Source organism: Phalangium opilio, unplaced genomic scaffold (genome assembly GCF_054372755.1).
Source record: "Phalangium opilio isolate 3A_F unplaced genomic scaffold, DU_Popi_V2 ptg001675l_1, whole genome shotgun sequence".
In the NCBI taxonomy this organism is placed as follows: Eukaryota; Metazoa; Arthropoda; class Arachnida; order Opiliones; family Phalangiidae; genus Phalangium; species Phalangium opilio.
This window is the reverse complement of record NW_028324261.1, coordinates 1,980,055-2,006,653: the sequence shown is the minus strand read 5'-3', so window position 1 is coordinate 2,006,653 and position 26,599 is coordinate 1,980,055. Positions and strand designations below refer to the sequence as shown.

Here is a 26,599-nt window from a genome sequence, read left to right as displayed (position 1 = left end):
CGGCTGTTAACCAATAGGTTGGTGGTTCGAGCCCACCCGGGAGCGGTGTTGTGGGGTCTCAGATGTAGCATAAAAATTCAAAACTTTTCCACAATACGTGATAACCATTTAATTTCTGAGCTTCCGTGGCTTAATTGTTAGCGCGTTCGGCTGTTAACCAATAGGTTGGTGGTTCGAGCCCACCCGGGACCGGTGTTGTGGGATCTCAAATGTAACGTAAAAACCAAAGTTTTTCCACAATACCTGACGACCATTGAAATTTTGGGTTTCCGTAGCGCATTGGTTAGCGCGTTCGGCTATGAACCGAAAGGTTGGTGGTTCGTGCCCATCCGGGAGCGGTGTTGTGAGGTCTCAGATGTGACGTAAAAAGTCAGAGTTTTTCCACAATACGAGACAAATATATAATTTCTGAACTTCCGTGGCTCAATGGTTAGCGCGTTCGGCTGTTAACCAGTAAGTTGGTGGTTCGAGCCCACCCGAAATCGGTGTTGTGAGGTCTCAGATGTGGCGTAAAAAGTCAAGGTTTTTCCACAATACCTGACGACCATTCAATTTTGGGGCTTCCGTGGCGCAATGGTTAGCGCGTTCAGCTGTTATTCAAAAGAGTGGTGGTTTGAGCCCTCCCGGGAGCGGTGCTGTGAGGTCTCAGATGTAACGTAAAATGTCAGAGTTTTTCCACAATAACTGACGAACATTTAATTTTTGGGCTTCCGTGGCGCAATGGTTAGTGCGTTCAGCAGTTAACCGAAAGGTGGGTGGTTCGAGCCCACCCGGGAGAGGTGTTGTGGGGTCCCAGATGTAGCGTAAAAAGTCAAAACTTTTCCACAATACGGGACAACCATTTAATTCCTGAGCTTCCGTGGCTCAATGGTTAGCGCGTTCGGCTGTTAACCAATAGGTTGGTGGTTCGAGCCCACCCGGGAGCGGTGTTGTGGGGTCTCAGATGTAGCATAAAAATTCAAAACTTTTCCACGATACGTGATAACCATTTAATTTCTGAGCTTCCGTGGCTTAATTGTTAGCGCGTTCGGCTGTTAACCATAGGTTGGTGGTTCGAGCCCACCCGGGACCGGTGTTGTGGGATCTCAAATGTAACGTAAAAACCAAAGTTTTTCCACAATACCTGACGACCATTGAATTTTTGGGTTTCCGTAGTGCATTGGTTAGCGCGTTCGGCTATGAACCGAAAGGTTGGTGGTTCGTGCCCATCCGGGAGCGGTGTTGTGAGGTCTCAGATGTGACGTAAAAAGTCAGAGTTTTTCCACAATACCTGACGAACATTTAATTTTTGGGCTTCCGTGGCGCAATGGTTAGCGCGCTCAGCTGTTAATCGAAAGGTTGGTGGTTCGAGCCCATCCGGGAGCGGTGTTGTGAGGTCTCAGATGTGAAGTAAAAAGTCAAAGTTTTACCTCAATACCTGACGAAAATTTAATTTTTGGGCTTCAGTGGCGCAATGGTTAGCGCGTTCGGCTGTTAACCAATAGGTTGGTGGTTCGAGCTCATCCGGGAGAGGTGTTGTGACGTCTCAGATGTAACGTAAAATGTCAGAGTTTTTCCACAATACCTGACGACCATTTAATTTTTGGGCGTCCGTGGCGAATGGTTAGCGCGTTCGGCTGTTAATCGAAAGGTTGGTGGTTCGAGCCCATCCGGGAGCGGTGTTGTGAGGTCTCAGATGTAGCGTGAAAAGTCAAACTTTTCCATAATACGTGATAACCATTTATTTTCTGAGCTTCCGTGGCTCAATTGTTAGCGCGTTCGGCTTTTAACCAATAGGTTGGTGGTTCGAGCCCACCCGGGAGCGGTGTTTTGGGATCTCAAATGTAATTTAAATAGCCTAAGTTTTACCTCAATACCTGACGAACATTTCATTTTTGGGCGTCCGTGGCGCAATGGTTAGCGCGTTCGGCTGTTAACCGAGAGGTTGGTGGTTCGAGCCCATCCGGGAGCGGTGTTGTGGCGTCTCAGATGTTACGTAAAATGTCAGAGTTTTTCCACAATACCTGACGAACATTTCATTTTTGGGCTTCCGTGGCGCAATAATTAGCGCGTCCAGCTGTTAATCGAAAGGTTGGTGGTTCGAGCCCACCCGGGAGCGGTGTTGTGGGATCTGTAATGTAACGTAAAAACCCAAATTTTTCCACAATACCTGACGACCATTTAATTTTTGGGCGTCCGTGGCGCAATGGTTAGCGCGTTCGGCTGTTAACCGAAAGGTTGGTGGTTCGTGCCCATCCGGGAGCGGTGTTGTGAGGTCTCAGATGTGACGTAAAAAGTCAGAGTTTTTCCACAATACCTGACGAACATTTAATTTTTGGGCTTCCGTGGCGCAATGGTTTGCGCGCTCAACTGTTATTCAAAAGGTTGGTGGTTCGAGCGTACCCGGGAGCGGTGTTGTGATGTCTCAGATGTGACGTAAAAAGTCGAGGGTTTTCCACAATACCTGACGACCATTTAATATTTGGGCTTCCGTGGCGCAAAGGTTAGCGCGTTCGGCTGTTAACCGAAAGGTTGGTGGTTCGAGCGTACCCGGGAGCGGTGTTGTGATGTCTCAGATGTGACGTAAAAAGTCGAGGTTTTTCCACAATACCTGACGACCATTTAATATTTGGGCTTCCGTGGCGCAATGGTTAGCGCGTTCAGCAGTTAACCGAAAGGTTGGTGTTTCGAGCCCAACCAGGAGAGGTGTTGTGGGGTCTCAGATGTAGCGTAAAAAGTCAAAACTTTTTCACAATACGGGACAAACATTTAATTTCTGAACTTCCGTGGCTCAATGGTTAGCGCGTTCGGCTATGAACCGAAAGGTTGGTGGTTCGAGCCCATCTGGGAGCGGTGTTGTGAGGTCTCAGATGTAACGTAAAAAGTCAAACGTTTTCCACAATAACTGACGAACCGAAAGTTTGGTGGTTCGAGCCCATCCGGGAGCGTTTTGTGGTGTCTCAGATGTAACGTGAAAAGTCAGAGTTTTTCCACGATACCTGACGAACATTTAATTTTTGGGCTTCCGTGGCGCAATGGTTAGTGCGCTCAGCTGTTATTCTAAAGGTTGGTGGTTCGAGCCCCTCCGGGAGCGTTTTGTGGGGTCTCAGATGTAACGTAAAAAGTCAGAGTTTTTCCACAATACGAGACAACCATATAATTTCTGAACTTCCGTGGCTCAATGGTTTGCGCGTTCGGCTGTTAACCAGTAAGTTGGTGGTTCGAGCCCACACGAAACCGGTGTTGTGAGGTCTCAGATGTGGCGTAAAAAGTCAAGGTTTCTCCACAATACCTGACAACCATTTAATTACTGAGCTTCCGTGGCTCAATGGTTGGCGCGTTCGGCTGTTAACCGAAAGGTTGGTGGTTCGAGCCCATCCGGGAGCGGTGTTGTGAGGTCTCAGATGTGACGTAAAAGTCAAGAGTTTTCCACAATACCTGACGACCGTTTAATATTTGGGCTTCCGTGGCGCAATGGTTAGCGCGTTCAGCTGTTATTCAAAAGCTGGTGGTTTAAGCCCTCACGGGAGCGGTGTTGTGAGGTCTCAGATGTGACGTAGAAAGTCAGAGTTTTTCCACAATACGAGACAACCATATAATTTCTGAACTTCCGTGGCTCAATGGTTAGCGCGTTCGGCTGTTAACCAGTAAGTTGGTGGTTCGAGCCCACCCGAAATCGGTGTTGTGAGGTCTCAGATGTGGCGTAAAAAGTCAAGGTTTTCCACAATACCTGACGACCATTCAATTTTTGGGCTTCCGTGGCGCAATGGTTAGCGCGTTCAGCTGTTATTCAAAAGAGTGGTGGTTTGAGCCCTCCCGGGAGCGGTGCTGTGAGGTCTCAGATGTAACGTAAAATGTCAGAGTTTTTCCACAATAACTGACGAACATTTAATTTTTGGGCTTCCGTGGCGCAATGGTTAGTGCGTTCAGCAGTTAACCGAAAGGTGGGTGGTTCGAGCCCACCCGGGAGAGGTGTTGTGGGGTCCCAGATGTAGCGTAAAAAGTCAAAACTTTTCCACAATACGGGACAACCATTTAATTCCTGAGCTTCCGTGGCTCAATGGTTAGCGCGTCCGGCTGTTAACCAATAGGTTGGTGGTTCGAGCCCACCCGGGAGCGGTGTTGTGGGGTCTCAGATGTAGCATAAAAATTCAAAACTTTTCCACGATACGTGATAACCATTTAATTTCTGAGCTTCCGTGGCTTAATTGTTAGCGCGTTCGGCTATGAACCGAAAGGTTGGTGGTTCGAGCCCATCCGGGAGCGGTGTTGTGACGTCTCAGATGTTACGTAAAATGTCAGAGTTTTTCCACAATACCTGACGAACATTTCATTTTTGGGCTTCCGTGGCGCAATAATTAGCGCGTCCAGCTGTTAATCGAAAGGTTGGTGGTTCGAGCCCACCCGGGAGCGGTGTTGTGGGATCTGTAATGTAACGTAAAAACCCAAATTTTCCCACAATACCTGACGACCATTTAATTTTTGGGCGTCCGTGGCGCAATGGTTAGCGCGTTCGGCTGTTAACCGAAAGGTTGGTGGTTCGTGCCCATCCGGGAGCGGTGTTGTGAGGTCTCAGATGTGACGTAAAAAGTCAGAGTTTTTCCACAATACCTGACGAACATTTAATTTTTGGGCTTCCGTGGCGCAATGGTTTGCGCGCTCAACTGTTATTCAAAAGGTTGGTGGTTCGAGCGTACCCGGGAGCGGTGTTGTGATGTCTCAGATGTGACGTAAAAAGTCGAGGGTTTTCCACAATACCTGACGACCATTTAATATTTGGGCTTCCGTGGCGCAAAGGTTAGCGCGTTCGGCTGTTAACCGAAAGGTTGGTGGTTCGAGCGTACCCGGGAGCGGTGTTGTGATGTCTCAGATGTGACGTAAAAAGTCGAGGTTTTTCCACAATACCTGACGACCATTTAATATTTGGGCTTCCGTGGCGCAATGGTTAGCGCGTTCAGCAGTTAACCGAAAGGTTGGTGTTTCGAGCCCAACCAGGAGAGGTGTTGTGGGGTCTCAGATGTAGCGTAAAAAGTCAAAACTTTTTCACAATACGGGACAAACATTTAATTTCTGAACTTCCGTGGCTCAATGGTTAGCGCGTTCGGCTGTTAACCAATAGGTTGGTGGTTCGAGCCCATCTGGGAGCGGTGTTGTGAGGTCTCAGATGTAACGTAAAAAGTCAAACGTTTTCCACAATAACTGACGAACCGAAAGTTTGGTGGTTCGAGCCCATCCGGGAGCGTTTTGTGGTGTCTCAGATGTAACGTGAAAAGTCAGAGTTTTTCCACGATACCTGACGAACATTTAATTTTTGGGCTTCCGTGGCTTAATTGTTAGCGCGTTCGGCTATGAACCGAAAGGTTGGTGGTTCGTGCCCATCCGGGAGCGGTGTTGTGAGGTCTCAGATGTGACGTAAAAAGTCAGAGTTTTTCCACAATACGAGACAAATATATAATTTCTGAACTTCCGTGGCTCAATGGTTAGCGCGTTCGGCTGTTAACCAGTAAGTTGGTGGTTCGAGCCCACCCGAAATCGGTGTTGTGAGGTCTCAGATGTGGCGTAAAAAGTCAAGGTTTTTCCACAATACCTGACGACCATTCAATTTTTGGGCTTCCGTGGCGCAATGGTTAGCGCGTTCAGCTGTTATTCAAAAGAGTGGTGGTTTGAGCCCTCCCGGGAGCGGTGCTGTGAGGTCTCAGATGTAACGTAAAATGTCAGAGTTTTTCCACAATAACTGACGAACATTTAATTTTTGGGCTTCCGTGGCGCAATGGTTAGTGCGTTCAGCAGTTAACCGAAAGGTGGCTGGTTCGAGCCCACCCGGGAGAGGTGTTGTGGGGTCCCAGATGTAGCGTAAAAAGTCAAAACTTTTCCACAATACGGGACAAACATTTAATTCCTGAGCTTCCGTGGCTCAATGGTTAGCGCGTTCGGCTGTTAACCAATAGGTTGGTGGTTCGAGCCCACCCGGGAGCGGTGTTGTGGGGTCTCAGATGTAGCATAAAAATTCAAAACTTTTCCACAATACGTGATAACCATTTAATTTCTGAGCTTCCGTGGCTTAATTGTTAGCGCGTTCGGCTGTTAACCAATAGGTTGGTGGTTCGAGCCCACCCGGGACCGGTGTTGTGGGATCTCAAATGTAACGTAAAAACCAAAGTTTTTCCACAATACCTGACGACCATTGAAATTTTGGGTTTCCGTAGCGCATTGGTTAGCGCGTTCGGCTATGAACCGAAAGGTTGGTGGTTCGTGCCCATCCGGGAGCGGTGTTGTGAGGTCTCAGATGTGACGTAAAAAGTCAGAGTTTTTCCACAATACGAGACAAATATATAATTTCTGAACTTCCGTGGCTCAATGGTTAGCGCGTTCGGCTGTTAACCAGTAAGTTGGTGGTTCGAGCCCACCCGAAATCGGTGTTGTGAGGTCTCAGATGTGGCGTAAAAAGTCAAGGTTTTTCCACAATACCTGACGACCATTCAATTTTGGGGCTTCCGTGGCGCAATGGTTAGCGCGTTCAGCTGTTATTCAAAAGAGTGGTGGTTTGAGCCCTCCCGGGAGCGGTGCTGTGAGGTCTCAGATGTAACGTAAAATGTCAGAGTTTTTCCACAATAACTGACGAACATTTAATTTTTGGGCTTCCGTGGCGCAATGGTTAGTGCGTTCAGCAGTTAACCGAAAGGTGGGTGGTTCGAGCCCACCCGGGAGAGGTGTTGTGGGGTCCCAGATGTAGCGTAAAAAGTCAAAACTTTTCCACAATACGGGACAACCATTTAATTCCTGAGCTTCCGTGGCTCAATGGTTAGCGCGTTCGGCTGTTAACCAATAGGTTGGTGGTTCGAGCCCACCCGGGAGCGGTGTTGTGGGGTCTCAGATGTAGCATAAAAATTCAAAACTTTTCCACGATACGTGATAACCATTTAATTTCTGAGCTTCCGTGGCTTAATTGTTAGCGCGTTCGGCTGTTAACCATAGGTTGGTGGTTCGAGCCCACCCGGGACCGGTGTTGTGGGATCTCAAATGTAACGTAAAAACCAAAGTTTTTCCACAATACCTGACGACCATTGAATTTTTGGGTTTCCGTAGTGCATTGGTTAGCGCGTTCGGCTATGAACCGAAAGGTTGGTGGTTCGTGCCCATCCGGGAGCGGTGTTGTGAGGTCTCAGATGTGACGTAAAAAGTCAGAGTTTTTCCACAATACCTGACGAACATTTAATTTTTGGGCTTCCGTGGCGCAATGGTTAGCGCGCTCAGCTGTTAATCGAAAGGTTGGTGGTTCGAGCCCATCCGGGAGCGGTGTTGTGAGGTCTCAGATGTGAAGTAAAAAGTCAAAGTTTTACCTCAATACCTGACGAAAATTTAATTTTTGGGCTTCAGTGGCGCAATGGTTAGCGCGTTCGGCTGTTAACCAATAGGTTGGTGGTTCGAGCTCATCCGGGAGAGGTGTTGTGACGTCTCAGATGTAACGTAAAATGTCAGAGTTTTTCCACAATACCTGACGAACATTTAATTTTTGGGCTTCCGTGGCGCAATGGTTAGCGCGCTCAGCTGTTAATCGAAAGGTTGGTGGTTCGAGCCCATCCGGGAGCGGTGTTGTGAGGTCTCAGATGTGAAGTAAAAAGTCAAAGTTTTACCTCAATACCTGACGAAAATTTAATTTTTGGGCTTCAGTGGCGCAATGGTTAGCGCGTTCGGCTGTTAACCAATAGGTTGGTGGTTCGAGCTCATCCGGGAGAGGTGTTGTGACGTCTCAGATGTAACGTAAAATGTCAGAGTTTTTCCACAATACCTGACGACCATTTAATTTTTGGGCGTCCGTGGCGAATGGTTAGCGCGTTCGGCTGTTAATCGAAAGGTTGGTGGTTCGAGCCCATCCGGGAGCGGTGTTGTGAGGTCTCAGATGTAGCGTGAAAAGTCAAACTTTTCCATAATACGTGATAACCATTTATTTTCTGAGCTTCCGTGGCTCAATTGTTAGCGCGTTCGGCTTTTAACCAATAGGTTGGTGGTTCGAGCCCACCCGGGAGCGGTGTTTTGGGATCTCAAATGTAATTTAAATAGCCTAAGTTTTACCTCAATACCTGACGAACATTTCATTTTTGGGCGTCCGTGGCGCAATGGTTAGCGCGTTCGGCTGTTAACCGAGAGGTTGGTGGTTCGAGCCCATCCGGGAGCGGTGTTGTGGCGTCTCAGATGTTACGTAAAATGTCAGAGTTTTTCCACAATACCTGACGAACATTTCATTTTTGGGCTTCCGTGGCGCAATAATTAGCGCGTCCAGCTGTTAATCGAAAGGTTGGTGGTTCGAGCCCACCCGGGAGCGGTGTTGTGGGATCTGTAATGTAACGTAAAAACCCAAATTTTTCCACAATACCTGACGACCATTTAATTTTTGGGCGTCCGTGGCGCAATGGTTAGCGCGTTCGGCTGTTAACCGAAAGGTTGGTGGTTCGTGCCCATCCGGGAGCGGTGTTGTGAGGTCTCAGATGTGACGTAAAAAGTCAGAGTTTTTCCACAATACCTGACGAACATTTAATTTTTGGGCTTCCGTGGCGCAATGGTTTGCGCGCTCAACTGTTATTCAAAAGGTTGGTGGTTCGAGCGTACCCGGGAGCGGTGTTGTGATGTCTCAGATGTGACGTAAAAAGTCGAGGGTTTTCCACAATACCTGACGACCATTTAATATTTGGGCTTCCGTGGCGCAAAGGTTAGCGCGTTCGGCTGTTAACCGAAAGGTTGGTGGTTCGAGCGTACCCGGGAGCGGTGTTGTGATGTCTCAGATGTGACGTAAAAAGTCGAGGTTTTTCCACAATACCTGACGACCATTTAATATTTGGGCTTCCGTGGCGCAATGGTTAGCGCGTTCAGCAGTTAACCGAAAGGTTGGTGTTTCGAGCCCAACCAGGAGAGGTGTTGTGGGGTCTCAGATGTAGCGTAAAAAGTCAAAACTTTTTCACAATACGGGACAAACATTTAATTTCTGAACTTCCGTGGCTCAATGGTTAGCGCGTTCGGCTATGAACCGAAAGGTTGGTGGTTCGAGCCCATCTGGGAGCGGTGTTGTGAGGTCTCAGATGTAACGTAAAAAGTCAAACGTTTTCCACAATAACTGACGAACCGAAAGTTTGGTGGTTCGAGCCCATCCGGGAGCGTTTTGTGGTGTCTCAGATGTAACGTGAAAAGTCAGAGTTTTTCCACGATACCTGACGAACATTTAATTTTTGGGCTTCCGTGGCGCAATGGTTAGTGCGCTCAGCTGTTATTCTAAAGGTTGGTGGTTCGAGCCCCTCCGGGAGCGTTTTGTGGGGTCTCAGATGTAACGTAAAAAGTCAGAGTTTTTCCACAATACGAGACAACCATATAATTTCTGAACTTCCGTGGCTCAATGGTTTGCGCGTTCGGCTGTTAACCAGTAAGTTGGTGGTTCGAGCCCACACGAAACCGGTGTTGTGAGGTCTCAGATGTGGCGTAAAAAGTCAAGGTTTCTCCACAATACCTGACAACCATTTAATTACTGAGCTTCCGTGGCTCAATGGTTGGCGCGTTCGGCTGTTAACCGAAAGGTTGGTGGTTCGAGCCCATCCGGGAGCGGTGTTGTGAGGTCTCAGATGTGACGTAAAAGTCAAGAGTTTTCCACAATACCTGACGACCGTTTAATATTTGGGCTTCCGTGGCGCAATGGTTAGCGCGTTCAGCTGTTATTCAAAAGCTGGTGGTTTAAGCCCTCACGGGAGCGGTGTTGTGAGGTCTCAGATGTGACGTAGAAAGTCAGAGTTTTTCCACAATACGAGACAACCATATAATTTCTGAACTTCCGTGGCTCAATGGTTAGCGCGTTCGGCTGTTAACCAGTAAGTTGGTGGTTCGAGCCCACCCGAAATCGGTGTTGTGAGGTCTCAGATGTGGCGTAAAAAGTCAAGGTTTTCCACAATACCTGACGACCATTCAATTTTTGGGCTTCCGTGGCGCAATGGTTAGCGCGTTCAGCTGTTATTCAAAAGAGTGGTGGTTTGAGCCCTCCCGGGAGCGGTGCTGTGAGGTCTCAGATGTAACGTAAAATGTCAGAGTTTTTCCACAATAACTGACGAACATTTAATTTTTGGGCTTCCGTGGCGCAATGGTTAGTGCGTTCAGCAGTTAACCGAAAGGTGGGTGGTTCGAGCCCACCCGGGAGAGGTGTTGTGGGGTCCCAGATGTAGCGTAAAAAGTCAAAACTTTTCCACAATACGGGACAACCATTTAATTCCTGAGCTTCCGTGGCTCAATGGTTAGCGCGTCCGGCTGTTAACCAATAGGTTGGTGGTTCGAGCCCACCCGGGAGCGGTGTTGTGGGGTCTCAGATGTAGCATAAAAATTCAAAACTTTTCCACGATACGTGATAACCATTTAATTTCTGAGCTTCCGTGGCTTAATTGTTAGCGCGTTCGGCTATGAACCGAAAGGTTGGTGGTTCGAGCCCATCCGGGAGCGGTGTTGTGACGTCTCAGATGTTACGTAAAATGTCAGAGTTTTTCCACAATACCTGACGAACATTTCATTTTTGGGCTTCCGTGGCGCAATAATTAGCGCGTCCAGCTGTTAATCGAAAGGTTGGTGGTTCGAGCCCACCCGGGAGCGGTGTTGTGGGATCTGTAATGTAACGTAAAAACCCAAATTTTCCCACAATACCTGACGACCATTTAATTTTTGGGCGTCCGTGGCGCAATGGTTAGCGCGTTCGGCTGTTAACCGAAAGGTTGGTGGTTCGTGCCCATCCGGGAGCGGTGTTGTGAGGTCTCAGATGTGACGTAAAAAGTCAGAGTTTTTCCACAATACCTGACGAACATTTAATTTTTGGGCTTCCGTGGCGCAATGGTTTGCGCGCTCAACTGTTATTCAAAAGGTTGGTGGTTCGAGCGTACCCGGGAGCGGTGTTGTGATGTCTCAGATGTGACGTAAAAAGTCGAGGGTTTTCCACAATACCTGACGACCATTTAATATTTGGGCTTCCGTGGCGCAAAGGTTAGCGCGTTCGGCTGTTAACCGAAAGGTTGGTGGTTCGAGCGTACCCGGGAGCGGTGTTGTGATGTCTCAGATGTGACGTAAAAAGTCGAGGTTTTTCCACAATACCTGACGACCATTTAATATTTGGGCTTCCGTGGCGCAATGGTTAGCGCGTTCAGCAGTTAACCGAAAGGTTGGTGTTTCGAGCCCAACCAGGAGAGGTGTTGTGGGGTCTCAGATGTAGCGTAAAAAGTCAAAACTTTTTCACAATACGGGACAAACATTTAATTTCTGAACTTCCGTGGCTCAATGGTTAGCGCGTTCGGCTGTTAACCAATAGGTTGGTGGTTCGAGCCCATCTGGGAGCGGTGTTGTGAGGTCTCAGATGTAACGTAAAAAGTCAAACGTTTTCCACAATAACTGACGAACCGAAAGTTTGGTGGTTCGAGCCCATCCGGGAGCGTTTTGTGGTGTCTCAGATGTAACGTGAAAAGTCAGAGTTTTTCCACGATACCTGACGAACATTTAATTTTTGGGCTTCCGTGGCTTAATTGTTAGCGCGTTCGGCTATGAACCGAAAGGTTGGTGGTTCGTGCCCATCCGGGAGCGGTGTTGTGAGGTCTCAGATGTGACGTAAAAAGTCAGAGTTTTTCCACAATACGAGACAAATATATAATTTCTGAACTTCCGTGGCTCAATGGTTAGCGCGTTCGGCTGTTAACCAGTAAGTTGGTGGTTCGAGCCCACCCGAAATCGGTGTTGTGAGGTCTCAGATGTGGCGTAAAAAGTCAAGGTTTTTCCACAATACCTGACGACCATTCAATTTTGGGGCTTCCGTGGCGCAATGGTTAGCGCGTTCAGCTGTTATTCAAAAGAGTGGTGGTTTGAGCCCTCCCGGGAGTGGTGCTGTGAGGTCTCAGATGTAACGTAAAATGTCAGAGTTTTTCCACAATAACTGACGAACATTTAATTTTTGGGCTTCCGTGGCGCAATGGTTAGTGCGTTCAGCAGTTAACCGAAAGGTGGGTGGTTCGAGCCCACCCGGGAGAGGTGTTGTGGGGTCCCAGATGTAGCGTAAAAAGTCAAAACTTTTCCACAATACGGGACAACCATTTAATTCCTGAGCTTCCGTGGCTCAATGGTTAGCGCGTTCGGCTGTTAACCAATAGGTTGGTGGTTCGAGCCCACCCGGGAGCGGTGTTGTGGGGTCTCAGATGTAGCATAAAAATTCAAAACTTTTCCACGATACGTGATAACCATTTAATTTCTGAGCTTCCGTGGCTTAATTGTTAGCGCGTTCGGCTGTTAACCAATAGGTTGGTGGTTCGAGCCCACCCGGGAGCGGTGTTGTGGGATCTCAAATGTAACGTAAAAACCAAAGTTTTTCCACAATACCTGACGACCATTGAATTTTTGGGTTTCCGTAGTGCATTGGTTAGCGCGTTCGGCTATGAACCGAAAGGTTGGTGGTTCGTGCCCATCCGGGAGCGGTGTTGTGAGGTCTCAGATGTGAGGTAAAAAGTCAGAGTTTTTCCACAATACCTGACGAACATTTAATTTTTGGGCTTCCGTGGCGCAATGGTTAGCGCGCTCAGCTGTTAATCGAAAGGTTGGTGGTTCGAGCCCATCCGGGAGCGGTGTTGTGAGGTCTCAGATGTGAAGTAAAAAGTCAAAGTTTTACCTCAATACCTGACGAAAATTTAATTTTTGGGCTTCAGTGGCGCAATGGTTAGCGCGTTCGGCTGTTAACCAATAGGTTGGTGGTTCGAGCTCATCCGGGAGAGGAGTTGTGACGTCTCAGATGTAACGTAAAATGTCAGAGTTTTTCCACAATACCTGACGACCATTTAATTTTTGGGCGTCCGTGGCGAATGGTTAGCGCGTTCGGCTGTTAATCGAAAGGTTGGTGGTTCGAGCCCATCCGGGAGCGGTGTTGTGAGGTCTCAGATGTAGCGTGAAAAGTCAAACTTTTCCATAATACGTGATAACCATTTATTTTCTGAGCTTCCGTGGCTCAATTGTTAGCGCGTTCGGCTTTTAACCAATAGGTTGGTGGTTCGAGCCCACCCGGGAGCGGTGTTGTGGGATCTCAAATGTAACGTAAATAGCCTAAGTTTTACCTCAATACCTGACGAACATTTCATTTTTGGGCGTCCGTGGCGCAATGGTTAGCGCGTTCGGCTGTTAACCGAGAGGTTGGTGGTTCGAGCCCATCCGGGAGCGGTGTTGTGACGTCTCAGATGTTACGTAAAATGTCAGAGTTTTTCCACAATACCTGACGAACATTTCATTTTTGGGCTTCCGTGGGGCAATAATTAGCGCGTCCAGCTGTTAATCGAAAGGTTGGTGGTTCGAGCCCACCCGGGAGCGGTGTTGTGGGATCTGTAATGTAACGTAAAAACCCAAATTTTCCCACAATACCTGACGACCATTTAATTTTTGGGCGTCCGTGGCGCAATGGTTAGCGCGTTCGGCTGTTAACCGAAAGGTTGGTGGTTCGTGCCCATCCGGGAGCGGTGTTGTGAGGTCTCAGATGTGACGTAAAAAGTCAGAGTTTTTCCACAATACCTGACGAACATTTAATTTTTGGGCTTCCGTGGCGCAATGGTTTGCGCGCTCAACTGTTATTCAAAAGGTTGGTGGTTCGAGCGTACCCGGGAGCGGTGTTGTGATGTCTCAGATGTGACGTAAAAAGTCGAGGGTTTTCCACAATACCTGACGACCATTTAATATTTGGGCTTCCGTGGCGCAAAGGTTAGCGCGTTCGGCTGTTAACCGAAAGGTTGGTGGTTCGAGCGTACCCGGGAGCGGTGTTGTGATAACTCAGATGTGACGTAAAAAGTCGAGGTTTTTCCACAATACCTGACGACCATTTAATATTTGGGCTTCCGTGGCGCAATGGTTAGCGCGTTCAGCAGTTAACCGAAAGGTTGGTGTTTCGAGCCCAACCAGAACATTTGTGTCAAGGTCACATTATTTACATCCCCGTATCTCTGGTAGAACCAGAGTTACGAGCCTGCAAAGTTTATTTTCAAAAATCAAAAGTAACCTTCTAACAATAAGTGAGACAAAAAATAAGTTGACGACGATATTGAGGTAGCCTCAAGATTAAAGTATCCTTGTATGGGGAGCAAAGAGTACTATAACATATCCAAAGGAGATCCCAGTATCTCTTGTAGAACAAGAGTTATGAGCCTCCAAAGTTTAGTGCAAAAATCATAAGTAACATAATAAAAATAAGTGAGACGATACCAAAGTTGACGAACATTTTGCTTAATATCTCGGCCCCTGTTTGTCGTAGCTCAATGTTTTTACTATGGTTAGATGGGGGACAATTTGGACTATAACATATCCTAAGGACATCCCCGTATCTCTAGTAGACAAAGAGTTATGGGCCTGCAAAATATAGTCTAATGCATTTCCTATGGACGGGTTGTTTGTTTACGTTTAGCTTAATTACTCGGCCCCTGTTTGTCGTAGCCCAAAGTTTTTAGTATGGTTAGATGGGGGACTTTAAACTTGAGGCTACCTCAATATCGTCGTCAACTTATTTTTTGTCTCACTTATTGTTAGATGGTTGCTTTGGATTTTTGAAAATAAACTTTGCAGGCTCGTAACTCTGTTTCTACTGGAGATACGGGGATGTCCTTTGAGTATGTTATAGACCAATTTGTCCCCCATCTAGCCATACTAAGAATTAGGGCTTCGACAAACAGTAGTCGAGTAATTAAGCTAATCGTAAACAAACAAACCCCTCCATAGGAAATACATTAGACTAAATTCTGGAGGCTGGTAACTCTGGTTCTACCAGAGATACGGGGATGTAAATAATGTGACCTTGACACAAATGTTCGGATAATTATAAAAAAAAACTTCGCGGTTTCGAACCTGTGGCCTTCCGGGAGTGAGGCGGATGCGATAACCGCTACACTAAAGATATGTTATTATTTTTAATCGAAAGAACAGGGTCAAGTAATTAAGCAATACGTGAACAAACAAACCCCTCCATAGAAAATGCATTAGACTATACTTTGCAGGCTCGTAACTCTGTTTCTACTGGAGATACGGGGATGTCCTTTGAGTATGTTATAGTCCAATTTGTCCCCCATCTAACCATACTAAAAATATTGAGCTACGACAAACAGGGGCCGAGTAATTAAGCTAAACGTAAACAAACAACCCGTCCATAGGAAATGCATTAGACTATATTTTGCAGGCCCATAACTCTGTGTCTACTAGATATACGGGGATGTCCTTAGGATATGATATAGTCCAAATTGTCCCCCATCTAACCATACTAAAAACATTGAGCTACGACAAACAGGGGCCGAGATATTAAGCAAAATGTTCGTCAACTTTGGTATCGTCTCACTTATTTTTATTATGTTACTTATGATTTTTGCACTAAACTTTGGAGGCTCATAACTCTTGTTCTACAAGAGGTACTGGGATCTCCTTTGGATATGTTATAGTACTCTTTGCTCCCCATACAAGGATACTTTAAACTTGAGGCTACCTCAATATCGTCGTCAACTTACTTTTTGTCTCACTTATTGTTAGAAGGTTACTTTTGATTTTTGAAAATATACTTTGCATGCTCGTAACTCAGTTTCTACTGGAGATACGGGGATGTCCTTAGAGTATGTTATAGACCAATTTGTCCCCCATCTAGCCACACTAAGAATTAGGGCTACGACAAACAGTAGTCGAGTAATTAAGCTAATCGTAAACAAACAAACCCCTCCATAGGAAATACATTAGACTAAATTCTGGAGGCTCGTAACTCTGGTTCTACCAGAGATACGGGGATATAAATAATGTGACCTTGACACAAATGTTCGGATAATTATAAAGGTCTTTGCATGTTCCAAGCAAAAAAAAACTTCGCGGTTTCGAACCTGTGGCCTTCCGAGAGTGAGGCGGATGCGATAACCGCTACACTAAAGATATGTTATTATTTTTAATCGAAAGAACAGGGTCAAGTAATTAAGCAATACGTGAACAAACAAACCCCTCCATAGAAAATGCATTAGACTATACTTTGCAGGCTCGTAACTCTGTATCTACTGGAGATACGGGGATGTCCTTAGGATATGTTATAGTCCAATTTGTCATTCATCTAACCATACTAAAAACTTTGGGCTACGACAAACAGGGGCCGAGTACTTAAGCGAAACGTAAAGAAACAAACCCCCTCCATAGGAAATGAGTTAGACTATACTTTGCAGGCTCGTAACTCTGTTTCCACTGGAGATACGGAAATGTCCTTTGAGTATGTTATAGTCCAATTTGTCCCCCATCTAACCAAACTAAAAACATTGAGCTACGACAAACAGGGGCCGAGTAATTAAGCTAAACGTAAACAAACAACCCGTCCTTAGGAAATGCATTAGACTATACTTTGCAGGCCCATAACTCTGTGTCTACTAGAGATATGGGGATGTCCTTAGGATATGTTATAGTCCAAATTGTCCCCCATCTAACCATACTAAAAACATTGAGCTACGACAAACATGGGCCGAGATATTAAGCAAAATGTTCGTCAACTTTGGTATCGTCTCACTTATTTTTATTATGTTACTTATGATTTTTGCACTAAACTTTGGAGGCTCATATCTCTTGTTCTACAAGAGATACTGGGATCTCCTTTGGAAATGTTATAGTACTCTTTGCTCCCCATACAAGGATACTTTAAACTTGAGGCTACCTCAATATCGTCGTCAACTTATTTTTTGTCTCACTTATTGTTAGAAGGTTACTTTTGATTTTTGAAAATAAAGTTTGCAGGCTCGTAACTCTGGTTCTACCAGAGATACGGGGATGTAAATAATGTGACCTTGACACAAATGTTCGGATAATTATAAAGGTCTTTGCATGTTCCAAGCAAAAAAAAAAAAACTTCGCGGTTTCGAACCTGTGGCCTTCCGGGAGTGAGGCGGATGCGATAACCGCTACACTAAAGATATGTTATTATTTTTAATTGAAAGAACAGGTTCAAGTAATTAAGCAATACATGAACAAACAAACCCCTCCTTGTTCACAGTGGCTGGTGCTCTGAAGTGTGAAAAATTGAGATTCCAAATTTTTCGTCGGTTGCTGATAAAATAAGAGATATTCGATTTTATTTTTTATATAGCGGGCGTTGAATGTTTCACGAAAGTACGTTGGTCTTGAATTTACACGCCAGTTTTTTTAGGTTGCGACGCAATAACAGAAGATTTTTTAACACGGTTTGCTAGTTACTCGTTTTTGATGGGGACGGATTTGGCAACAAAACTAATCGATCACGAGCGAAAGCGAACTGACTTCTCACAAGTAGGGCACAACAGAAAGATAGCAATAATCACGGTAGTGGGAGCGTCGAGAATGCAGTTAGATCTTGTTACCAGTGACTGAAGCTCCAAAGCGTTGAGATCACAATTTAAATCCTCGGTTGTAGATGAGATAAGCGAGAGTAGTTCCTTTCTTTTTTTTTAGAAGCGGGCGTTGATTTTTTTAAGAAGACCGATGCTCTTGGCTTTGCACGCCAGGTCTTTTTTAAGCGACGCAAGAACGGATGTTTTTTGTTTCAGCACGGATTGTAAGTTATGCGTTAATGGTACTTATCACGAGGCAAATACGGGTCTTGGAGAAAGCTGTCCACCAGCAAAAGTGGGATGACTTACGACGATTTGCAAGTAGCTAAGCCGACGGTAGCGATCACAGTGGAAGGCGAGACGTTGAATACGTTAACGGTGATCATTCATACCTGAAAGATGGAATACATTTAGTCCTTGTTCACAGTGGCTGGTGCTCTGAAGAGTGAAAAATTGAGATTCCAAATTTTTCGTCGGTTGCTGATAAAATATTTTTTATATAGCGGGCGTTGAATGTTTCACGAAAGTACGTTGGTCTTGAATTTACACGCCATTTTTTTTAGGTTGCGACGAAATAACAGAAGATTTTTTAACACGGTTTGCTAGTTACTCGTTTTTGATGGGGCCGGATTTGGCAACAAAACTAATCGATCACGAGCGAAAGCGAACTGACTTCTCACAAGTAGGGCACAACAGAAAGATAGCAATAATCACGGTAGTGGGAGCGTCGAGAATGCAGTTAGATCTTGTTACCAGTGACTGTAGTATTTCTTCACTATTTTCAAATATGTTCACTGAAACCATTATTTTTATACTTTTTGCTTTAATTCAAGCAAATGTAACGATATTCAATCAAAAAACTGTTAAAATTAAATTTTTCAATCAGAAATCGTTGTCACGGATTTTGTATCTTGAAGAAGAAAAACATGCGATTTTTTCGGTACTTTTTTGAATGCATTTTTTTCTGGAGAAATTTTTGACCCAATTCAGCTTAATTCCCTATAAAACACTCATTAAAAGTGATTTCATCTCGATTGAACAATAAATAAAAATGTACCTCGATTGTTAATAACATTTTCAAAATCGACGTTTCACGGCCAAAGAAGCATATTTTGAGTATTTCTTCACTATTTTCAAATATAACCACTGAAACCATTATTTTTATACTTTTTGCTTTAATTCAAGCAAATATAACGATATTCATTCAAAAAACTGTTAAAATTCAATTTTTCAATAAGAAATCGTTGTCACGGATTTTGTATCTTGAAGAAGAAAAACATGCGATTTTTTCGGTACACTTTTGAATGCATTTTTTTCTGGAGAAATGTTTGACCGAATTCAGCTTAATTCCCTATAAAACACTCAATAAAAGTGATTTCATCTCGATTGAACAATAAATAAAAATGTACCTCGATTTTTAATAACATTTTCAAAATCGACGTTTCACGGCCAAAGAATCATACTTTGAGTATTTCTTCACTATTTTCAAATATATTCATTGAAACCATTATTTTTATACTTTTTGCTTTAATTCAAGCAATGTAACGATATTCATTCAAAAAACTTAAAATTCAATTTTCAATAAGAAATCGTAGTCACGGATTTTGTGTCTTGAAGAAGAAAAACCTGCGATTTTTTCGGTACTTTTTTGAATGCATTTTTTTTTGGAGAAATTTTTGACCGAATTCAGCTTAATTCCCTATAAAACACTCATTGAAAGTGGTGGTTCGAGCCCACCCGGGACCGGTGTTGTGGGATCTCAAATGTAACGTAAAAACCAAAGTTTTTCCACAATACCTGACAACCATTTAATTTTTGGGTTTCCGTGCAGCATTGGTTAGCGCTTTCGGCTATGAATTGAAAGGTTGGTGGTTCGTGCCCATCCGGGAGCGGTGTTGTGAGGTCTCAGATGTGACGTAAAAAGTCAGAGTTTTTCCACAATACCTGACAAACATTTAATATTTGGGCTTCCGTGGCGCAATGGTTAGCGCGCTCAACTGTTATTCAAAAGGTTGGTGGTTCGAGCGTACCCGGGAGTGGTGTTGTGATGTCACAGATGTGACGTAAAAAGTCGAGGTTTTTCCACAATACCTGACGACCATTTAATATTTGGGCTTCCGTGGCGCAATGGTTAGCGCGTTCGGCTGTTAACCGAAAGGTTAGTGGTTCGAGCCCACCCGAAAGCGGTGTTGTGAGGTCTCAGATGTAACGTAAAATGTCATAGTTTTTCCACAATAACTGACGAACATTTAATATTTGGGCTTCCGTGGAGCAATGGTTAGCGCGTTCAGCAGTTAACCGAAAGGTTGGTGTTTCGAGCCCACCCAGGAGAGGCGTTGTGGGGTCTCAGATGTAGCGTAAAAAGTCAAAACTTTTCCACAATACGGGACAAACATTTAATTTCTGAATTTCCGTGGCTCAATGGTTAGCTCGTACAGCTGATAACCGAAAGTTTGGTGGTTCGAGCCCACCCGGGAGAGGTGTTGTGAGGTCTCAGATGTGACGTAAAAAGTCAAGAGTTTTCCACAATACCTGACGACCATATAAGTTTCTAGCTTCCATGGCGCAATGGTTGGCGCGTTCGGCTGTTAACCGAAAGGTTGGTGGTTCGAGCCCATCCGGGAGCGGTGTTGTGAGGTCTCAGATGTGATGTAAAAAGTCAAGAGTTTTCCACAATACCTGACGACCATTTAATATTTGGGCTTCCGTGGCGCAATGGTTAGCGCGTTCAGCTGTTATTCAAAAGCTTGTGGTTTAAGCCCTCCCGGGAGCGGTGTTGTAAGGTCTCAGATGTGACGTAAAAAGTCAGAGTTTTTCCACAATACGAGACAACCATATAATTTCTGAACTTCCGTGGCTCAATGGTTAGCGCGTTCGGCTGTTAACCAGTAAGTTGGTGGTTCTAGCCCACCCGAAACCGGTGTTGTGAGGTCTCAGATGTGGCGTAAAAAGTCAAGATTTTTCCACAATACCTGACGACCATTCAATTTTTGGGCTTCCGTGGCGCAATGGTTAGCGCGTTCAGCTGTTATTCAAAAGAGTGGTGGTTTGAGCCCTCCCGGGAGCGGTGCTGTGAGGTCTCAGATGTAACGTAAAATGTCAGAGTTTTTCCACAATAACTGACGAACATTTAATTTTTGGGCTTCCGTGGAGCAATGGTTAGTGCGTTCAGCAGTTAACCGAAAGGTTGGTGGTTTGAGCCCACCCGGGAGAGGTGTTGTGGGGTCTCAGATGTAGCGTAAAAAGTCAAAACTTTTCCACAATACGGGACAACCATTTAATTCCTGAGCTTCCGTGGCTCAATGGTTAGCGCGTTCGGCTGTTAACCAATAGGTTGGTGGTTCGAGCCCACCCGGGAGCGGTGTTGCGGGGTCTCAGATGTAGCATAAAAATTCAAAACTTTTCCACAATACGTGATAACCATTTAATTTCTGAGCTTCCGTGGCTTAATTGTTAGCGCGTTCGGCTGTTAACCAATAGGTTGGTGGTTCGAGCCCACCCGGGACCGGTGTTGTGGGATCTCAAATGTAACGTAAAAACCAAAGTTTTTCCACAATACCTGACGACCATTGAATTTTTGGGTTTCCGTGGCGCATTGGTTAGCGCGTTCGGCTATGAACCGAAAGGTTGGTGGTTCGTGCCCATCCTGGAGCGGTGTTGTGAGGTCTCAGATGTGACGTAAAAATCAGAGTTTTTCCACAATACCTGACGAACATTTAATTTTTGGGCTTCCGTGTCGCAATGGTTAGCGCGCTCAACTGTTATTCAAAAGGTTGGTGGTTCGAGCGTACCCGGGAGCGGAGTTGTGATGTCTTAGATGTGACGTAAAAAGTCGCGGTTTTTCCACAATACCTGACGACCATTTAATATTTGGGCTTCCGTGGCGCAATGGTTAGCGCGTTCGGCTGTTAACCGAAAGGTTGGTGGTTCGAGCCCATCCGGGAGCGGTGTTGTGAGGTCTCAGATGTGACGTATAAGTCAAGAGTTTTCCACAATACCTGACGACCGTTTAATATTTGGGCTTCCGTGGCGCAATGGTTAGCGCGTTCAGCTGTTATTCAAAAGCTGGTGGTTTAAGCCCTCCCGGGAGCGGTGTTGTGAGGTCTCAGATGTGACGTAGAAAGTCAGAGTTTTTCCACAATACGAGACAAATATATAATTTCTGAACTTCCGTGGCTCAATGGTTAGCGCGTTCGGCTGTTAACCAGTAAGTTGGTGGTTCGAGCCCACCCGAAATCGGTGTTGTGAGGTCTCAGATGTGGCGTAAAAAGTCAAGGTTTTTCCACAATACCTGACGACCATTGAATTTTTGGGTTTCCGTAGCGCATTGGTTAGCGCGTTCGGCTATGAACCGAAAGGTTGGTGGTTCGTGCCCATCCGGGAGCGGTGTTGTGAGGTCTCAGATGTGACGTAAAAAGTCAGAGTTTTTCCACAATACCTGAAGAACATTTAATTTTTGGGCTTCCGTGGCGCAATGGTTAGCGCGCTCAGCTGTTAATCGAAAGGTTGGTGGTTCGAGCCCATCCGGGAGCGGTGTTGTGAGGTCTCAGATGTGAAGTAAAAAGTCAAAGTTTTACCTCAATACCTGACGAAAATTTAATTTTTGGGCTTCAGTGGCGCAATGGTTAGCGCGTTCGGCTGTTTACCGAGAGGTTGGTGGTTCGAGCCCATCCGGGAGCGGTGTTGTGACGTCTCAGATGTTACGTAAAATGTCAGAGTTTTTCCACAATACCTGACGAACATTTCATTTTTGGGCTTCCGTGGCGCAATAATTAGCGCGTCCAGCTGTTAATCGAAAGGTTGGTGGTTCGAGCCCACCCGGGAGCGGTGTTGTGGGATCTGTAATGTAACGTAAAAACCCAAATTTTCCCACAATACCTGACGACCATTTAATTTTTGGGCGTCCGTGGCGCAATGGTTAGCGCGTTCGGCTGTTAACCGAAAGGTTGGTGGTTCGTGCCCATCCGGGAGCGGTGTTGTGAGGTCTCAGATGTGACGTAAAAAGTCAGAGTTTTTCCACAATACCTGACGAACATTTAATTTTTGGGCTTCCGTGGCGCAATGGTTTGCGCGCTCAACTGTTATTCAAAAGGTTGGTGGTTCGAGCGTACCCGGGAGGGGTGTTGTGATGTCTCAGATGTGACGTAAAAAGTCGAGGGTTTTCCACAATACCTGACGACCATTTAATATTTGGGCTTCCGTGGCGCAAAGGTTAGCGCGTTCGGCTGTTAACCGAAAGGTTGGTGGTTCGAGCGTACCCGGGAGCGGTGTTGTGATGTCTCAGATGTGACGTAAAAAGTCGAGGTTTTTCCACAATACCTGACGACCATTTAATATTTGGGCTTCCGTGGCGCAATGGTTAGCGCGTTCAGCAGTTAACCGAAAGGTTGGTGTTTCGAGCCCAACCAGGAGAGTTGTTGTGGGGTCTCAGATGTAGCGTAAAAAGTCAAAACTTTTTCACAATACGGGACAAACATTTAATTTCTGAACTTCCGTGGCTCAATGGTTAGCGCGTTCGGCTGTTAACCAATAGGTTGGTGGTTCGAGCCCATCTGGGAGCGGTGTTGTGAGGTCTCAGATGTAACGTAAAAAGTCAAACGTTTTCCACAATAACTGACGAACCGAAAGTTTGGTGGTTCGAGCCCATACGGGAGCGTTTTGTGGTGTCTCAGGTGTAACGTGAAAAGTCAGAGTTTTTCCACAATACCTGACGAACATTTAATTTTTGGGCTTCCATGGCGCAATGGTTAGTGCGCTCAGCTGTTATTCAAAAGGTTGGTGGTTTGAGCCCTTCCGGGAGCGGTGTTGTGAGGTCGCAAATGTGACGTAAAAAGTCAAGGATTTTCCACAATAACTGACGACCTTTTAATATTTCGGCTTCCGTTGCGCAATGGTTAGCGCGTTCGGCTGTTAACCGAAAGGTTGGTGGTTCGAGCCCACCCGGGAGCGTTGTTGTTGGATCTCTAATGTAACGTAAAAAGCCAAAGTTCTCCCACAATACCTGACGACCATTTAATTTTTGGGCGTCCGTGGCGCAATGGTTAGCGCGATCGGCTGTTAACCGAAAGGTTGGTGGTTCGAGCCCATCCGGGAGCCGTGTTGTGACGTCTCAAATGTTACGTAAAATGTCAGAGTTTTTCCACAATACCTGACGAACATTTAATTTTTGGGCTTCCGTGGCGCAATAATTAGCGCGTCCAGCTATTAATCGAAAGGTTGGTGGTTCGAGCCCACCCGGGAGCGGTGTTGTGGGATCTCAAATGTAACGTAGAAAGCCAAAGTTTTTCCACAATACCTGACTACCATTTAATTTTTGGGCTTCCTTGGCGCAATGGTTAGCGCGTTCGGCTGTTGACCGAAAGGTTGGTGGTTCGAGCCCACCTGGGAGCGTTTTGTGGGGTCTCAGATATAATGTAAAAAGTCAGAGTTTCTCCACAATACCTGACAACCAATTAATTACTGAGCTTCCGTGGCTCAATGGTTAGCGCGTTCGGCTGATAACCAATAGGTTGGTGGTTCTAGCCCACCCGGGACCGGTGTTGTGGGATCTCAAATGTAACGTAAAAACCAAAGTTTTTCCACAATACCTGACAACCATTTAATTTTTGGGTTTCCGTGCAGCATTGGTTAGCGCTTTCGGCTATGAATTGAAAGGTTGGTGGTTCGTGCCCATCCGGGAGCGGTGTTGTGAGGTCTCATATGTGACGTAAAAAGTCAGAGTTTTTCCACAATACCTGACAAACATTTAATATTTGGGCTTCCGTGGCGCAATGGTTAGCGCGCTCAACTGTTATTCAAAAGGTTGGTGGTTCGAGCGTACCCGGGAGTGGTGTTGTGATGTCACAGATGTGACGTAAAAAGTCGAGGTTTTTCCACAATACCTGACGACCATTTAATATTTGGGCTTCCGTGGCGCAATGGTTAGCGCGTTCGGCTGTTAACCGAAAGGTTAGTGGTTCGAGCCCACCCGAAAGCGGTGTTGTGAGGTCTCAGATGTAACGTAAAATGTCATAGTTTTTCCACAATAACTGACGAACATTTAATATTTGGGCTTCCGTGGAGCAATGGTTAGCGCGTTCAGCAGTTAACCGAAAGGTTGGTGTTTCGAGCCCACCCAGGAGAGGCGTTGTGGGGTCTCAGATGTAGCGTAAAAAGTCAAAACTTTTCCACAATACGGGACAAACATTTAATTTCTGAATTTCCGTGGCTCAATGGTTAGCTCGTACAGCTGATAACCGAAAGTTTGGTGGTTCGAGCCCACCCGGGAGAGGTGTTGTGAGGTCTCAGATGTGACGTAAAAAGTCAAGAGTTTTCCACAATACCTGACGACCATATAAGTTTCTAGCTTCCATGGCGCAATGGTTGGCGCGTTCGGCTGTTAACCGAAAGGTTGGTGGTTCGAGCCCATCCGGGAGCGGTGTTGTGAGGTCTCAGATGTGATGTAAAAAGTCAAGAGTTTTCCACAATACCTGACGACCATTTAATATTTGGGCTTCCGTGGCGCAATGGTTAGCGCGTTCAGCTGTTATTCAAAAGCTTGTGGTTTAAGCCCTCCCGGGAGCGGTGTTGTAAGGTCTCAGATGTGACGTAAAAAGTCAGAGTTTTTCCACAATACGAGACAACCATATAATTTCTGAACTTCCGTGGCTCAATGGTTAGCGCGTTCGGCTGTTAACCAGTAAGTTGGTGGTTCTAGCCCACCCGAAACCGGTGTTGTGAGGTCTCAGATGTGGCGTAAAAAGTCAAGATTTTTCCACAATACCTGACGACCATTCAATTTTTGGGCTTCCGTGGCGCAATGGTTAGCGCGTTCAGCTGTTATTCAAAAGAGTGGTGGTTTGAGCCCTCCCGGGAGCGGTGCTGTGAGGTCTCAGATGTAACGTAAAATGTCAGAGTTTTTCCACAATAACTGACGAACATTTAATTTTTGGGCTTCCGTGGAGCAATGGTTAGTGCGTTCAGCAGTTAACCGAAAGGTTGGTGGTTTGAGCCCACCCGGGAGAGGTGTTGTGGGGTCTCAGATGTAGCGTAAAAAGTCAAAACTTTTCCACAATACGGGACAACCATTTAATTCCTGAGCTTCCGTGGCTCAATGGTTAGCGCGTTCGGCTGTTAACCAATAGGTTGGTGGTTCGAGCCCACCCGGGAGCGGTGTTGCGGGGTCTCAGATGTAGCATAAAAATTCAAAACTTTTCCACAATACGTGATAACCATTTAATTTCTGAGCTTCCGTGGCTTAATTGTTAGCGCGTTCGGCTGTTAACCAATAGGTTGGTGGTTCGAGCCCACCCGGGACCGGTGTTGTGGGATCTCAAATGTAACGTAAAAACCAAAGTTTTTCCACAATACCTGACGACCATTGAATTTTTGGGTTTCCGTGGCGCATTGGTTAGCGCGTTCGGCTATGAACCGAAAGGTTGGTGGTTCGTGCCCATCCTGGAGCGGTGTTGTGAGGTCTCAGATGTGACGTAAAAATCAGAGTTTTTCCACAATACCTGACGAACATTTAATTTTTGGGCTTCCGTGTCGCAATGGTTAGCGCGCTCAACTGTTATTCAAAAGGTTGGTGGTTCGAGCGTACCCGGGAGCGGAGTTGTGATGTCTTAGATGTGACGTAAAAAGTCGCGGTTTTTCCACAATACCTGACGACCATTTAATATTTGGGCTTCCGTGGCGCAATGGTTAGCGCGTTCGGCTGTTAACCGAAAGGTTGGTGGTTCGAGCCCATCCGGGAGCGGTGTTGTGAGGTCTCAGATGTGACGTATAAGTCAAGAGTTTTCCACAATACCTGACGACCGTTTAATATTTGGGCTTCCGTGGCGCAATGGTTAGCGCGTTCAGCTGTTATTCAAAAGCTGGTGGTTTAAGCCCTCCCGGGAGCGGTGTTGTGAGGTCTCAGATGTGACGTAGAAAGTCAGAGTTTTTCCACAATACGAGACAAATATATAATTTCTGAACTTCCGTGGCTCAATGGTTAGCGCGTTCGGCTGTTAACCAGTAAGTTGGTGGTTCGAGCCCACCCGAAATCGGTGTTGTGAGGTCTCAGATGTGGCGTAAAAAGTCAAGGTTTTTCCACAATACCTGACGACCATTGAATTTTTGGGTTTCCGTAGCGCATTGGTTAGCGCGTTCGGCTATGAACCGAAAGGTTGGTGGTTCGTGCCCATCCGGGAGCGGTGTTGTGAGGTCTCAGATGTGACGTAAAAAGTCAGAGTTTTTCCACAATACCTGAAGAACATTTAATTTTTGGGCTTCCGTGGCGCAATGGTTAGCGCGCTCAG

The 26,599-nt window shown here is 45.9% G+C and overlaps 8 non-coding genes across 8 annotated transcripts; all 8 read left to right on the top strand.

The window, feature by feature from the left end:
• The first annotated feature begins 265 nt into the window (after positions 1–265).
• On the top strand, positions 266–338 carry TRNAH-AUG (transfer RNA histidin (anticodon AUG)). The gene has a single exon. It is a non-coding gene; the product is annotated as a tRNA-His (tRNA).
• A 2,421-nt stretch (positions 339–2,759) lies between these two features.
• TRNAH-AUG (transfer RNA histidin (anticodon AUG)) lies at positions 2,760–2,832 on the top strand. Its single transcript has one exon. It is a non-coding gene; the product is annotated as a tRNA-His (tRNA).
• Positions 2,833–4,172: 1,340 nt separating this feature from the next.
• Positions 4,173–4,245, top strand: TRNAH-AUG (transfer RNA histidin (anticodon AUG)). The gene has a single exon. It is a non-coding gene; the product is annotated as a tRNA-His (tRNA).
• Positions 4,246–6,175: 1,930 nt separating this feature from the next.
• On the top strand, positions 6,176–6,248 carry TRNAH-AUG (transfer RNA histidin (anticodon AUG)). Its single transcript has one exon. It is a non-coding gene; the product is annotated as a tRNA-His (tRNA).
• A 2,715-nt stretch (positions 6,249–8,963) lies between these two features.
• On the top strand, positions 8,964–9,036 carry TRNAH-AUG (transfer RNA histidin (anticodon AUG)). Its single transcript has one exon. It is a non-coding gene; the product is annotated as a tRNA-His (tRNA).
• Positions 9,037–10,376: 1,340 nt separating this feature from the next.
• Positions 10,377–10,449, top strand: TRNAH-AUG (transfer RNA histidin (anticodon AUG)). Its single transcript has one exon. It is a non-coding gene; the product is annotated as a tRNA-His (tRNA).
• An 11,182-nt stretch (positions 10,450–21,631) lies between these two features.
• On the top strand, positions 21,632–21,704 carry TRNAH-AUG (transfer RNA histidin (anticodon AUG)). The gene has a single exon. It is a non-coding gene; the product is annotated as a tRNA-His (tRNA).
• A 4,717-nt stretch (positions 21,705–26,421) lies between these two features.
• TRNAH-AUG (transfer RNA histidin (anticodon AUG)) lies at positions 26,422–26,494 on the top strand. Its single transcript has one exon. It is a non-coding gene; the product is annotated as a tRNA-His (tRNA).
• The last annotated feature ends 105 nt before the right edge of the window (positions 26,495–26,599 follow it).